This window comes from Heloderma suspectum, chromosome 7 (genome assembly GCF_057233095.1).
Source record: "Heloderma suspectum isolate Gila_16-S chromosome 7, 16-S_ref, whole genome shotgun sequence".
Taxonomy (NCBI): Eukaryota; Metazoa; Chordata; class Lepidosauria; order Squamata; family Helodermatidae; genus Heloderma; species Heloderma suspectum.
Genome location: NC_139464.1, coordinates 83,546,382 through 83,559,238, shown reverse-complemented (window position 1 = coordinate 83,559,238; position 12,857 = coordinate 83,546,382). Strand labels below are relative to the sequence as shown.

At 43.6% G+C, this 12,857-nt stretch overlaps 1 long non-coding RNA gene across 2 annotated transcripts in view; it reads right to left on the bottom strand.

Annotated features, from left to right (window-relative positions):
* LOC146340014 (uncharacterized) overlaps positions 1-11,157 on the bottom strand; it is a 44,033-nt gene extending 32,876 nt beyond the window's left edge. Inside the window, exons 1-2 of one of the 2 annotated variants that reach the window (XR_014784435.1) lie at positions 10,929-11,157; positions 8,433-8,644 (exon numbers count right to left, since the gene is read on the bottom strand). This is a non-coding gene — a long non-coding RNA (uncharacterized LOC146340014). Of the gene's footprint in view, positions 1-8,432; positions 8,645-9,601; positions 9,690-10,928 lie in introns of those variants that run through there. The other variant, XR_014784436.1, reaches the window with a different exon arrangement.
* Between the last annotated feature and the right edge of the window lie 1,700 nt (positions 11,158-12,857).

Genomic DNA, 12,857 nt, shown 5'->3' with positions numbered 1-12,857 from the left:
ATCCTTGTTCCAGTATTTCTGGCCCTCACTGTAAATACATTTTTATTTTGCAATGCCATCAAAAGCTAAGCCCTTTTAGAGGTTTTCTGGTCCCATGCTGTTTTAAGGTATTTTGATATTTTACCTTGACTTTAATGGTTTTGATGTTATTTTGTGTTGCTGTTGTTGTAAACTGCTTTGGAACAATATGCTGAAAAGCAGACCAGAAATACTATAAATAAAACGGGGAATTTCTCAGAAATGAGGATATTAAACAAAAGCTGAATGGAATGGACAGATCTCTTCAGAAAGTTTAAAGGCTATTTAATCCTACTATGATCGAGGCTCAAATAACAAAAAAGTACAAAAGGCTGTCAGCATGGTTAAGCCGTCCGAGTCACTGAAGCAACAATACAAACGCAAGAAGATCTTACTTTTAAAAGATCAAACAATGCAACTCTTACTCAAGAGTTCATATGAGCATTTCAAGAATGCAAAGCACTCCACAAATATTATCTTAGCAATGAAAATGCAATGGAGGAGGTAAGTGAACCCCCCACCCCAATAATGTGCTGACTCCTGTCCAAATGGTTGTATTGGTGTTTATGCTCTTGGCTTTATTGTATTAATTCTGTAATTTGGTAATGGTAAGAACAAGCCAACTTGGGAGGATTGAAATGCTGGATTAATAAATATGAGCATAACCTTTGGCAAACTATAAAGCTACAAAGAGACAAGCCAAGGAGGAATTTGAGGAGCAAATTGCTAAAAATAGACAAACAAGTAATAAAAATTATTTCAGTACATCCATGACAAGAAATCCTGAGACTGTACGACTGTTTGATGATACAGATCAGGGTGGGGAACCTGTAGCCCTCCAGAAGTTGTTGGACTACAACTGCCATTATCCATGATCACTGGCCATATGGCTGGGATGATGGTAATTGTAGCTCAGCAACATCCGGAGGGTCACAGTTCCCCACCCCTGACATAGGAAAACAAGGCTTTGCAGATTAGAGAAATTAATTATTTGCATCAGTCTTTATTGTGAAGTACGTTGGAGAGATGATCACAACAGGATGCACAGCTGAAGAACTATGCTCCATTTGTAAGCTGTGTTTTATCATTGGCTGCTTTGATGCTTGATTGGTTTATCTGCTCTTCTTTTTTATTTTACTCTTATAAATTTTAACTTTTATTATATTTTTATTCTTATTGTTAGCTGCCTTGGTTGCCATATGTAGAAAATTAGGAGATATACTGAAAAATAAATAAATAAATAGTGCCAAGTCGCTGAGCTCAGATGACATTCTGAGTTCTTAAAGTACTCAAACGTTAATTTCAGATGTAAAATTGTTGGTTTTGTGTGTTTTTACTAATTTATGCAACTTACTGTTGTTGTTCAGTCGTTCAGTCGTGTCCGACTCTTCGTGACCCCATGGACCATAGCACGCCAGGCCTTCCTGTCCTCCGCTCTCTCCCGGAGTGTGCTCATGTTCATATTCATTGCATTGGTGATGCTATCTAGCCATCTCATCCTCTGCTGTCCCCTTCTCCTTTTGCCTTCAGTCTTTCCCAAGGTCTTTTCAAGAGAGTTTTCTCTTCGCATTAGGTGGCCAAAATATTTGAGCTTCAGTTTCAGTATCTGTCCTTCCAATGAGCACTCAGGGTTGATTTCCTTTAGGATTGACTGATTTGACCTCCTTGCAGTCCAGGGGACTCGTAAGAGTCTTCTCCAGCACCACAGTTCGAAAGCATCAATTCTTCGGCGCTCAGCCTTCCTTATAGTCCAGCTCTCACAGCCATACATTACTACTGGAAAACCATAGCTTTGATTAGACGGACCTTTGTCGGCAAGGTGATGTCTCTGCTTCTTACTATGCTGTCTAGGTTTGCCATAGCTTTCCTCCCAAGGAGCAAGCGTCTTTTAATTTCATGGCTACAGTCACCGTCTGTGGTGATCTTGGAGCCCAAGAAAGTAAAATCTGTCACTGCTTCCATTTCTTCCCCTTCTATATGCCAGGAAGTGATGGGGCCGGATGCCATGATCTTAGTTTTTTTAATGTTGAGTTTCAAACCAGCTTTTGCACTCTCCTCTTTCACCCTCAACAGGAGGCTCTTTAGATCCTCTTCGCTTTCTGCCATTAGGGTGGTATCGTCTGCATATCGGAGGTTGTTGATAATTCTCCCGGCAATCTTAATTCCGACCTCTGATTCATCCAACCCGGCATTTCTCATGATGTACTCTGCATATAAGTTAAATAAGCAGGGTGACAATATGCAGCCTTGTCGTACTCCTTTCCCAATTTTGAACCAATCGGTTGTTCCATGTCTGGTTCTTACTGTTGCTTCTTGACCCCCGTACAGGTTTCTCAGGAGACAGGTAAGGTGGTCTGGTACTCCCATCTCTTTAAGAATTTGCCACAGTTTGTTGTGATCCACACAATCAAAGCCTTTAGCGTAGTCAATGAAGCAGAAATAGACGTTTTTCTGGAATTCTCTTGCTTTCTCCATGATCCAGAGAACGTTGGTGATTTGATCTCTAGTTCCTCTGCCTCTTCGAAACCCAGCTTGTACTTCCGGTAGTTCTCGGTTCACATACTGCTGAAGCCTAGCTTGTAGGATTTTGAGCATCACCTTGCGGGCATGTGAAATGAGCGCAATTGTGCGGTAGTTTGAACACTCTTTGGCGATGCCCTTCTTTGGAATTGGAATGTAAACTGACCTTTTCCAGTCTTGTGGCCATTGTTGAGTGTTCCAAATTTGTTGGCATATTGAGTGCAGCACTTTAACAGCATCATCTTTTAGGATTTTAAATAGCTCAGCTGGAATACTGTCATCTCCACTAGCTTTGTTGTTAGTAATGCTTCCTAAGGCCCACTTGACTTCACTCTCGAGGATGTCCAGCTCAAGTTCAGTGACCGCACTATCATGGCTATCAGGGACATCAAGATCTTTCCTGTAGAGTTCTGTGTATTCTTTCCACCTCTTCTTAATCTCATCGGCATCTGTTAGGTCCCTGCCTTCTTTGTCCTTTATCATGCCCGTCTTTGCACAAAACGTTCCCTTGAGATCTCCGATTTTCTTGAAGAGATCTCTAGTCTTTCCCATTCTGTTGTTTTCCTCCATTTCTTTGCATTGTTCATTTAAGAAGGCCTTTTTGTCTCTCCTTGCTATTCTCTGGAACTCTGCATTCAGTTGGATATATCTTCCCCTATCTCCCTTGCTTTTTGCTTCCCTTCTTTCCTCAGCTACTTGTAAAGCCTCATCAGACAGCCACTTGGCTTTCTTGCATTTTTTTTTCTTTGGGATGGATTGAGTTGCTGCCTCCTGAACAATGTTACGGACCTCCGTCCATAGTTCCTCAGGCACTCTGTCTATCAGGTCTAATCCCTGAAATCTATTCCTCACCTCCACTGTATATTCATCAGGGATATGATTGAGGTCATACCTGAATGATTTAGTGGTTTTCCCTACGTTCTTCAATTTAAGCCGAAATTTTGCAAGAAGCAGCTCATGATCTGAGCCACAGTCAGCTCCAGGTCTTGTTTTGACTGACTGTATAGAACTTCTCCATCTTTGGCTGCAAAGGACATAATCAATCTGATTTCGATATTGACCATCTGGTGATGTCCATGTGTAGAGTCATCTCTTGTGCTGTTGGAAAAGAGTGTTTGCTATGATCAGCGTGTTCTCTTGGCAAAACTCTATTAGCTTTTGTCCTGCTTCATTTTGTACACTAAGGCCATGCCTGCCTGTTATCCCGGTGATTTCTTGATTTCCTACTTTAGCATTCCAATCCCCTATGATGACAAGGACATCTTTTTTTGGTGTTAGTTCTAGAAGGTGTTGTAGGTCTTCATAGAACCGATCAACCTCAGCTTCTTCGGCATCAGTGGTTGGGGCATAGACTTGAATTACTGTGATGTTGAATGGTTTGCCTTGGATTCGTACTGAGATCATTCTATCATTTTTAAGATTGTACCCCAGTACTGCTTTTCCCACCCTTTTGTTGACTATGAGTGCTACTCCATTTCTTCTAAGGGATTCTTGCCCACAATAGTAGATATGATGGTCACCTGAATTAAATTCGCCCATGCCTGTCCATTTTAGTTCACTGATTCCCAAGATGTTGATGTTCAATCTTGCCATCTCATGTTTGACCACCTCCAGCTTACCCTGATTCATTGATCTGACATTCCAAGTTCCTAAACAATATTGTTCTTTACAGCATCGGATTTTCTTTTCACTTGCAACTTATTACCTTTTGCACATTTTTACTAAAATATGCAACGTATCAAACCAGCTTCCTTCCCATAAGACTGAAAGTGTATTACTCTCTTTTTTGAAGAATCTACAGGGAAACAGGAAATTACAAAAATGTCAGCCTAACTTCTGTCCCAGGCAAATTGCTGAGAAGCATAATAATGGCTGAACTTCTAAAAAGATAGAAGGACAAGTCTTGCTTAGAGAGAAAAAAATCCCTCCTGGAAAGAAAAGTCTCATATTACAAATCTCTTAGAATACTAGGTGGATATTAACAAGCACACAGATTGTGGGATCTGGTAAACATTATTGCCAGGATCCAAGAACTGCACAATTAGTTCTGCAGACCCAAAGAGGCTTTAGACTTGTATTTCTTAAACATCAACCCTCACACCTACCCCTATGCCACATAGCAAGCGAAAGAGACTTTCAAAAACAGTTTGTGATGTGGATAGGTATCTAATGTTCAAAGAAAAACAACAACAAAAATCCTACTAAATATGCTAAAAATTCCTGGGTGCTGAATTTGTTTTATTTATTTGTGGTGTACAATTTGAAAACAAACAAATGATAACCATGCATGAAAAATATAACCCATCTACAGTAAAGCAGCCATAAAACTACCAGATAAAATTTCCAATTAAAAGCAATGTAGCCACTAAAAGAGCCTTGTGTGGCGCAGAGTGGTAGGCGGCAGTATTGCAACCGAAACTCTCCCCATGGCCTGAGTTCGATCCCAGCGGAAGGTGGGTCTCAGGTAGCCGGCTCAGGTCGACTCAGCCTTCCATCCTTCTGAGGTCGGTAAAATGAGTACCCAGCTTGCTGGGGGAAAGGTAGTCATGACTGGGGAAGGCAATGGCAAACCACCCCACTACAGTCTGCCATGAAAACGCCAGCGAAAGCGGCGTCCCTCTAGGGGTCAGTAATGACTCGGTGCTTGTACAGGAGGAACCTTTCCTTTGGGCCGCGGTGGCTTAGTGGTTAAGATGCTGAACTGCAGACCAGAAGGTCGGCAGGACAGCAGTTCGAGACCCGAGTGCCGCATGACGGAGTGAGCTCCCGTCTTCAGTCCCAGCTCCTGCCAACCTAGTAGTTTGAAAGCAAGAAATTGCAAGTAGATAAATAGGTACCGCCTTGGCGGGAAAGGTAACAGCGTTCCGTGCACCTCGGTGTTCAGTCATGCCGGCCACATGACCACAGAAGCGTCTTCGGACAGCGCTGGCTCTTCGGCTTAGAAACGGGGATGAGCACCGCACCCTAGAGTCGGACACGACTGGTTGGGGACACCTTTTTAGCCACTAAAAACAACACAGATCAATCCACAGGATTTTTGAGAAGTCCTCAAAAACCCAGGTTTTCACCTAGCATCAAAATTATTAGTGAGGGTACCTGACACAACTGATAGGAACAGTGTTCTATAGAACTTTTCTATGTGAGACGGTTACTCGGTTATATCTCCTTTTGGTTTCATCGCAGAATTGAGATTTGAGCACCATACGAGGAGCGTTTCCTTTCATGCTTTCTTGCTACATTCCCTCTAGTAGTATAGCGGAACACTGTATACTACAGTAGCACTGTAGTATAGCGGAACAGCGCAAATACATAAGCAGGAATCGCACTTTCTCTCACTTTTACAATTAAATGCCACATTTTCCCTGCTCTAAAAAAAATCTGCCAAAAGTGCTGTTTAGACACAGAAGCAAATTGGAGGATTACAACGTTGTCTAAAGAACCCGTAAACAACCATGAGTAGGGAATGACAAGCACACAATAAATGCCTTGTGTAGAAAAGCCTCCAATGTACGTGCTACTGCTGAGAAAGTCTAGCTCTTTGTCCTTGCAGTCCTCACCTCTGCACATGACGGGATGTAGAACAGGGCCTTCCCACCCCACTCATACACACAATCTAAAAACATAGGGAGATATATCCAAGGAAACACTATATATGCAAAGCGGTTTGGTAGCATCTGAAGCTAAGCAAGCACAAACATGATCAGCCCCTGGATGAGAGACCTCTGGAACCCCATATAAGAACAGAATATAAGTATAAGAACCAAGCATGTAATGTGGCTGCTCCACACTTCCGCACTGGCAGTAATTGTGTCATATGTGTCACCTACAAGGTTTCCTCAGTTCAAATGTCACCAGAGTGGTGTGAGGCAAGAATCTGCAGTTTCAGAAGCAGCAGCCACACTGCTCAGGTAATGTACTGGCCCTATGAGCCTTGTACCTATGGTAACCTGATAAAACGATACTGTTTACTTACATATCTCATTAGGGCATGCTCAGTGGAACGACACATCTGCCCTCTCTCGCTGCAGGGATTTCTCTGATCTGTTTTAGATCCTTCCTTTTCTATTTATAGCATGGGACCTCCCATACTTGCTTTTTTCCATTTTCCTGTTTCACCAAAGTTCCTTCTAAATGATTGTGGTGTAGTGCCAGTGTGCTATAGTGGCTAGAATGTTGGACTGGGAGCCAGGAGATCTAGGTTCTAGTCCCCACTTGGCCATGAAGCTCACTGGGTGACTTTGGGCCAGTCACAGACTCTCAGCCCAACCTACCTCACAGGGTTGTTGTTGTGAGGCTAAAATGGAGAGGCGGAGGATTATGTACACCACCTTGGGTTCCTCAAAGAGGAAAAAAGGTGGGATATAAATGTAATAAATAAATGAATAAATAAATAAATAAATCTGCTGCAGCACATGGTGCTTTCCCAAGGGGAACATCATTGTAAGGGGTTCCCTGACACATGGGATTTGACTGATACAGGGGACAGGAAATGACTGTAAATAATTAGGCAATGGGTGTGAAAAAATACAAACAGTGGTAGGTATGGAGGGTTATTGGATTATTAACTACTATTACCCCAGAATTCACTTGATGGGTTTTTCCATACAGACACTAGCGCTACCAATCAAAATACATTGTCCAGTTATTCTGTCTTTCCTCCTTAACTGTTTTGTTTTTAGGAAAGAAAAACAGAAGAAGCAAGTGGGAACATAGAAGAAGGCTACAAATGAAAGACAATAATGTTTGCACCCCCGTAAAATTCTGTGAATGAGGCAGGATGATTGCATGATAAAAGCCTCATCTGGAATCACCCTATTTCACCAGTGGAAGCAAAGCAATAATAACCTTTTACAGTTGGTGCTGCTGCTGGAGAGGAGGACCATGCCAGGACTTGGGAATCAAGAGCCATCCATCTACCTCCTGAGCTGAGCTCCAGAGAAACAGTCACCCATCCCACTTAACTTTATAGCACCTCTTTAATAAGCAAGTGTTTAGCAAGTGACTGCTTGTGAAGGGCACTGGTGTTTTGGAGTGGTTATTGTGTGGTATGGATTTGTTTTTTAAAAATAGACGTTCTGTTTACTACGACATTTTCATTTCATTTCATCTTCCAAACCATTTGATTGCCTTAGATTGTGAGTCCCTGGGGGAAAGGACAATTAAAATTTAGGGGGGGACTACTATAAACTGCTCTGAGCCCATGGAACAGTACGGGATGTAAATCAAATAAATAAAGTATTACTGATCTGTAACCATAATCAGCTTCCTTTGACTAGCTTTTTTCTGCTCTTCATCTCATATACTTATCAGCAACGAGAGATTTCCACATAAAATGATAGACCTTGTGCGCACCTGAAATCTTCTGCTACTTTTTTGCTGGGGAAACACATTTAATGCATCTAATACTGCCTTTTAAACATTGCTTTAATACTACAGATGGGAGAATTAGGGAAGCTCAAGCTTGCTGAGGTCCCCCGAGTTCTACCTCAATGTTCACCTCATTCTTGTTCCCAAGCTTTTGTTGCTGTTGTTCAAATGGGAAAAGTGTACATTTAGGTGCACATTTCCAAGGCATACACCCAAATGCTTACTTTTTCTCCATGGACTAAAGCACGGAAATGCGTATTTTCCCCAAAGTACACTTTTATAAAGTACACATTTTGCGAACCCAATAGCGAGCTCGGGAATATACAAGCTTTGCCTGCAAAATACAATCACATTTGAGAATGCGAACAGGGCAAGTTCTGGAGTTAAACGAATGGAAATGAAATTCTTGTACATCCCTAATTTATATCCCACCACATGATCCAATAACCCTCCTCAGGGTAACTTACAAAATACCAATAGCAACACAATTGTAAAATCATAAAATCAGAAATTTGACCTGGCTCTACCATTTCGCCAGGCTGCAGTGGTATCTTTTGGCTGTTAGGAAGGGATTTTGTCTTCAGTGCAGTTCAATCAGATCCACTACAGTCACGTCGCTTTCCAGCCACAAAGAAGGGCCTTGGCAGCAGAAGTGCCTCAGTGCTTGCCTTTGTGTTGCTCGCTTTCATGTGGTCTCCTCTGTTTGATCAGGTCCTGGAGAGCAATTCTGACCACAGATCTGTCAGGAAGTTTACATTACAAATTAGCTAATTGGATTCTAAAGGATTTGCATAGAAAACACTTCCCACTTGACTAACAACTATGGCACACACACTTCAGATATTATTATTGTCGTTGTTATACCCCAGGACTTATTGGTTCCAAAATCATGCAGAAGTGTAACATATATACACAGATACAACCCCCCAGCCTCCTAGCACCGCTGCTCTTTTAGCGCTGGTGACCTTGAAGCCGTGATGAGTCAGGGAGACGCTACAAAATGTACAGGCTCCACCAGACGAGGGACTTTGATGCTGGGGGGAGCTCTGGGGTCAAGCGCAGAAAGGGGAAATAAATGGTAAAATCACCGTCTCTAGACTCCTCAGATAAAATGGAAACAAGCACTTGGCATTTTCAGTGCTGACAACCTGGCTTGTTTGTTCACTCTAATGAGCACTCTGGCTCCATTAATGAGCAGACTGAATCCATTATCATCATCATTTCAAAAGGCAGCGTGCCACTAAATAGCTTCCCATATTAGCAGGCATTGCCCTTGTTGTTCCATTTGATCAGCACTGGCAGCAGGGAGCCTGCTGCACTCCCACTTTTTCTTTCTTTCTTCCTAACCCCCCCCCCTTTCTTTTTTTTTCTGCTAGGAAATTAGCAAGTGAAAATTAGTCTCCTTACTACACATAGACAGACATGCAGCGTGCCGCACACACATACATAGATACAGAAGCGTGACCCTGAGAAACAAGCCGTGATCTGAGATAACAGCAAGGTGAGAGGAGGAGGAGCTGGGATCCGGTGAAGTTGGGAGAGGAAAGAAAGGAGTGAGGGGAGGAAGAAAGAGGAGGAGGAGAAGAAACCAAAGGGGAGAGAGAAGAAGACCGGGAGTGGGGTGGGGGGAGATAATATAAAAGACCGCAAGGATCAACTAAGGTTGTGAGGTGTTTCCCAGATATAAACAGGGCACCTCTGGCTAGCTGGCTGGAGCGAGCGGGCCTAGCCGCTTTGCAGCAGCACCTTTCTGGAGACATCAAAGAACCAATTAACTCTGTCGCAAATTGGGTGGCGCGCTTTAACACTCGAAGGCTGTTGAGGGCAGCAAAGCCTCGTCGTGCAGCCGCCACGCCGCTCTTCCGCCTCTCTCTCGTTCTCATTCCCTTTCTTTCTCTCGCTCTCCCTTCCGCCGCCACCCCCCTTTTCTCTTTCTGAACCACGGCTCTTGAATGCGTGCCATTCCTTTTCGACTTTCAGTCTGTTAAAGGATTTTAATTAGGCCTTGACTCCGCGTCACCGTGGGGGCCTTTGTGGGCTGGTGAATGGTACAAGAGGAGAGTGCGAGCCCAGCCCGCTCGCTTCGCTCCCTCCCCCCGAACACACTTTTTCTACCTCAGCTTTTCCCCTCCTCGGTTTCCCGCCTTAGCCAGCCGCCGAAGAAACCCTTTCAGCGGCGCGCGGGAAAACGTGCCGCTTCAGTCCGGCCTGTCCTTTCAGCCGCCTTCCTTCGGCTTTTGTGTCTTTTGAAATTATTAAAATGTTAACATGACGGCGGCGCCTTTGATACTTAAGACAAAAGGGAGAAGCGGGGGGCAGGCTGGCAGCAAGGAAAGCGAGGCATTCAATGAACTGCAAATGGGGAGGAGGAAAGGAGGGGGAAAGCCACCACCCTCGTTTTCGTCCTTAACTCCGCCAGCAGGTTTCGAGGAATTTTCACAGCACAAGCCTGCACCCATCCCCATCTCCCTCCTCGTGTTTGTTTATTTGCCCGTCGGGTTCCGAAAAGACACGCATTTAATTGCTGACGGAAACACATGCAAACGTACGAGAATGCCTGCAGAAGAACAAAGGGAGGGCGATCCGTGCTTTTGAATATTCCTAGCACCTGAGTACTTCTCGACAAAAGTCCCATTTGATCACAATGGGGCGCGTTTTCAAGGCTGCCCACTGCATGGGGAAGTAAATTCCGCAGAAATCAATTAGAAATAAGCGTTTCCGGGAAACTCTGGGATTTGCGGCAAAAAAGGTAGTCGTGTAGCGCCTTAAAAGACGTGCAGTGTAATCCTGTACATGCCTACTCAGAAGTAAGTCCGGCTGCTGAGTTAATTGGGACTTACTCCCAGGCACGTGTATATAGGATTGGTAGCCTTGCAGCGCAACCTTTTACTCAGTAGTAACGCCCAGCGTGTCGGTCTTTCTGCCTATGACGTGTGTTTAGGATTGCAGCCTTAGAGTGCCATCCCTAGCCTGGTTACTCGGAAGTAGTAAGTCCCTAAGGCTGCAAGTCTAGGCACACTTACCTGGGAACAAGTAGAGACCTGCAATGGCACTGGGCTGCTGCACGACACTTAATGGTGGCGTGATGAGGTTTCCTGGGCAAGAGCCCCTTCATCTGATGGGCTCGTACGCTCTCGAAGTAGCGCCAACGCCCTCCCGGAGAAAGGGCATCCCCCAAATGCCGGCGATCCGAAACACGCCTGTTTCAGAAACGCAAGAAATCGTTTTGCCAGAGGAAAGCCCCGAATGGGTGATTCCTCTTTTCTGCCTGCTTTGCCTAAATCAGCCCCCTTTTCCCTGCTGCGCATGCCAGGCAGGCTCTTTGGTGCCACCTTAGCTTGGCACCGAGTGTCACTTTCCCAGCTTCTGTTTCCTTCCAGCGCTCTCGCACGGCTTGTTTCCATGCCTTGGATGAATGAACTGAAGTCAACAACCGCTCTGCAAAACCTTCGGGTTTGCACCGTGTCCCGCCGCCTCACTCCCCCCGCTGTCGTTTTGAAACAGACAACAGTCAGCCCCTAGGTTTTATCCCTAGCTTCCTTTCCGTGAGATTTCCTTTCGCTATCCCCCCACCCCTGAAACTATATTCTCTCTCATTCTCTCCCCTTCCCAGTAAGTAAAGCTCATTTGCATGTATTTGCGGAAAGTTGCCTCTTCACCTAGGCAGGAAAACCGGGGTTTTACCTCTTTGGAAACGGTATGCAAAGTAGGATTCGTTGGATCAATTAGAGAATTATCTATTTATGAAAATGTCGAGCTATTTCTGAAAAGAGCGGGGGCACAATTATGAACTGTTGTCTTGACAACTGGGAAGGGCTGATTAGATCATTTTATCAGTAGGGTTGTTGATGTTCAAATCTTGGAAAGAGAGAGAGAGAGGGAGAGATCAAACTGCCGAAAATAGTAAAGGGGCTGCTTAGAGAAAGGGGGAGATGTTTTTCTACTATTTCTTTGCTAGTAGAGAGAAGAAATAATGGATGGGGGAGCGAAGGATTTCTTTCGCCCCCATGCAGATTTTTTGGCAAAAAAAAAGCCAGAGTTGCTATTGTAAATTTCCTTGTCGGTTTCAATGTCAACCCCAGCTCTCATTTGAACCCGGAATCAGGGCACAAGTATTATTGCACTGTCATTTTGTTGCCAAAAGTCGAAGTGGATTGTGTGTGTGTAATATTTTACTGTTCTGTCTGACAGGATTTCACACTTTCTGTAGCCCGCCTTTAGTACACTGAACTGCCAGACAGAAATTAATACCCTGAGTGACTGTATTTTAATTAAGCAATTTCATGCAAATTACAAATTTTAGATTGCCAAATAATATATTGCACAAAAATCGTAGGCTGGCTGATCTGATATGCATGGAGTATTACTCTTCCAGGCACTGTGCATACATGGGAAAATGAACAAAAATGCTAATTTCCAATCTACTATGCAAACGGTAAAAGATGCCTATTTAGATACATATGCTTTCCTTAGGAAGGGTAAACAGTTCTTTAATTTAATATAGCTGACACTTGAAGATGTGTTTTTTGTCTTTGGCAAAGATAATTTTTTTTTTTTTTGCATTGAACAAGTAAATGAGAATCTGAGTAGAAAGCATCTTGTTAATGGCGACTAATAAAAACTAATATTGCATGCAGTATAATGATATTAAACCTTGTAACTGGTACATAAAGCAAGATCATTCCTATTGTTGCTCTGTCAATGAACACCAAATATGCTCACATATTAAATACATATTTTTTGACTGGAGGAAAAAAATTAACCCTCCGTATGTCGGCAGGACTATTATCAAGTGCTTTAAAAACCACAAGGAGGGGCAAGAAAAGAGGGAGGATGCAAACAATCAAACACTTCCTGTGGAGTAGATTCATATCTAGTGCTCCAGAGTAACTAACTGGTTTGTGGACTGCAGCAATAACAAACAAAAGGGGCAAGTCCTACTTTTCTGAGTC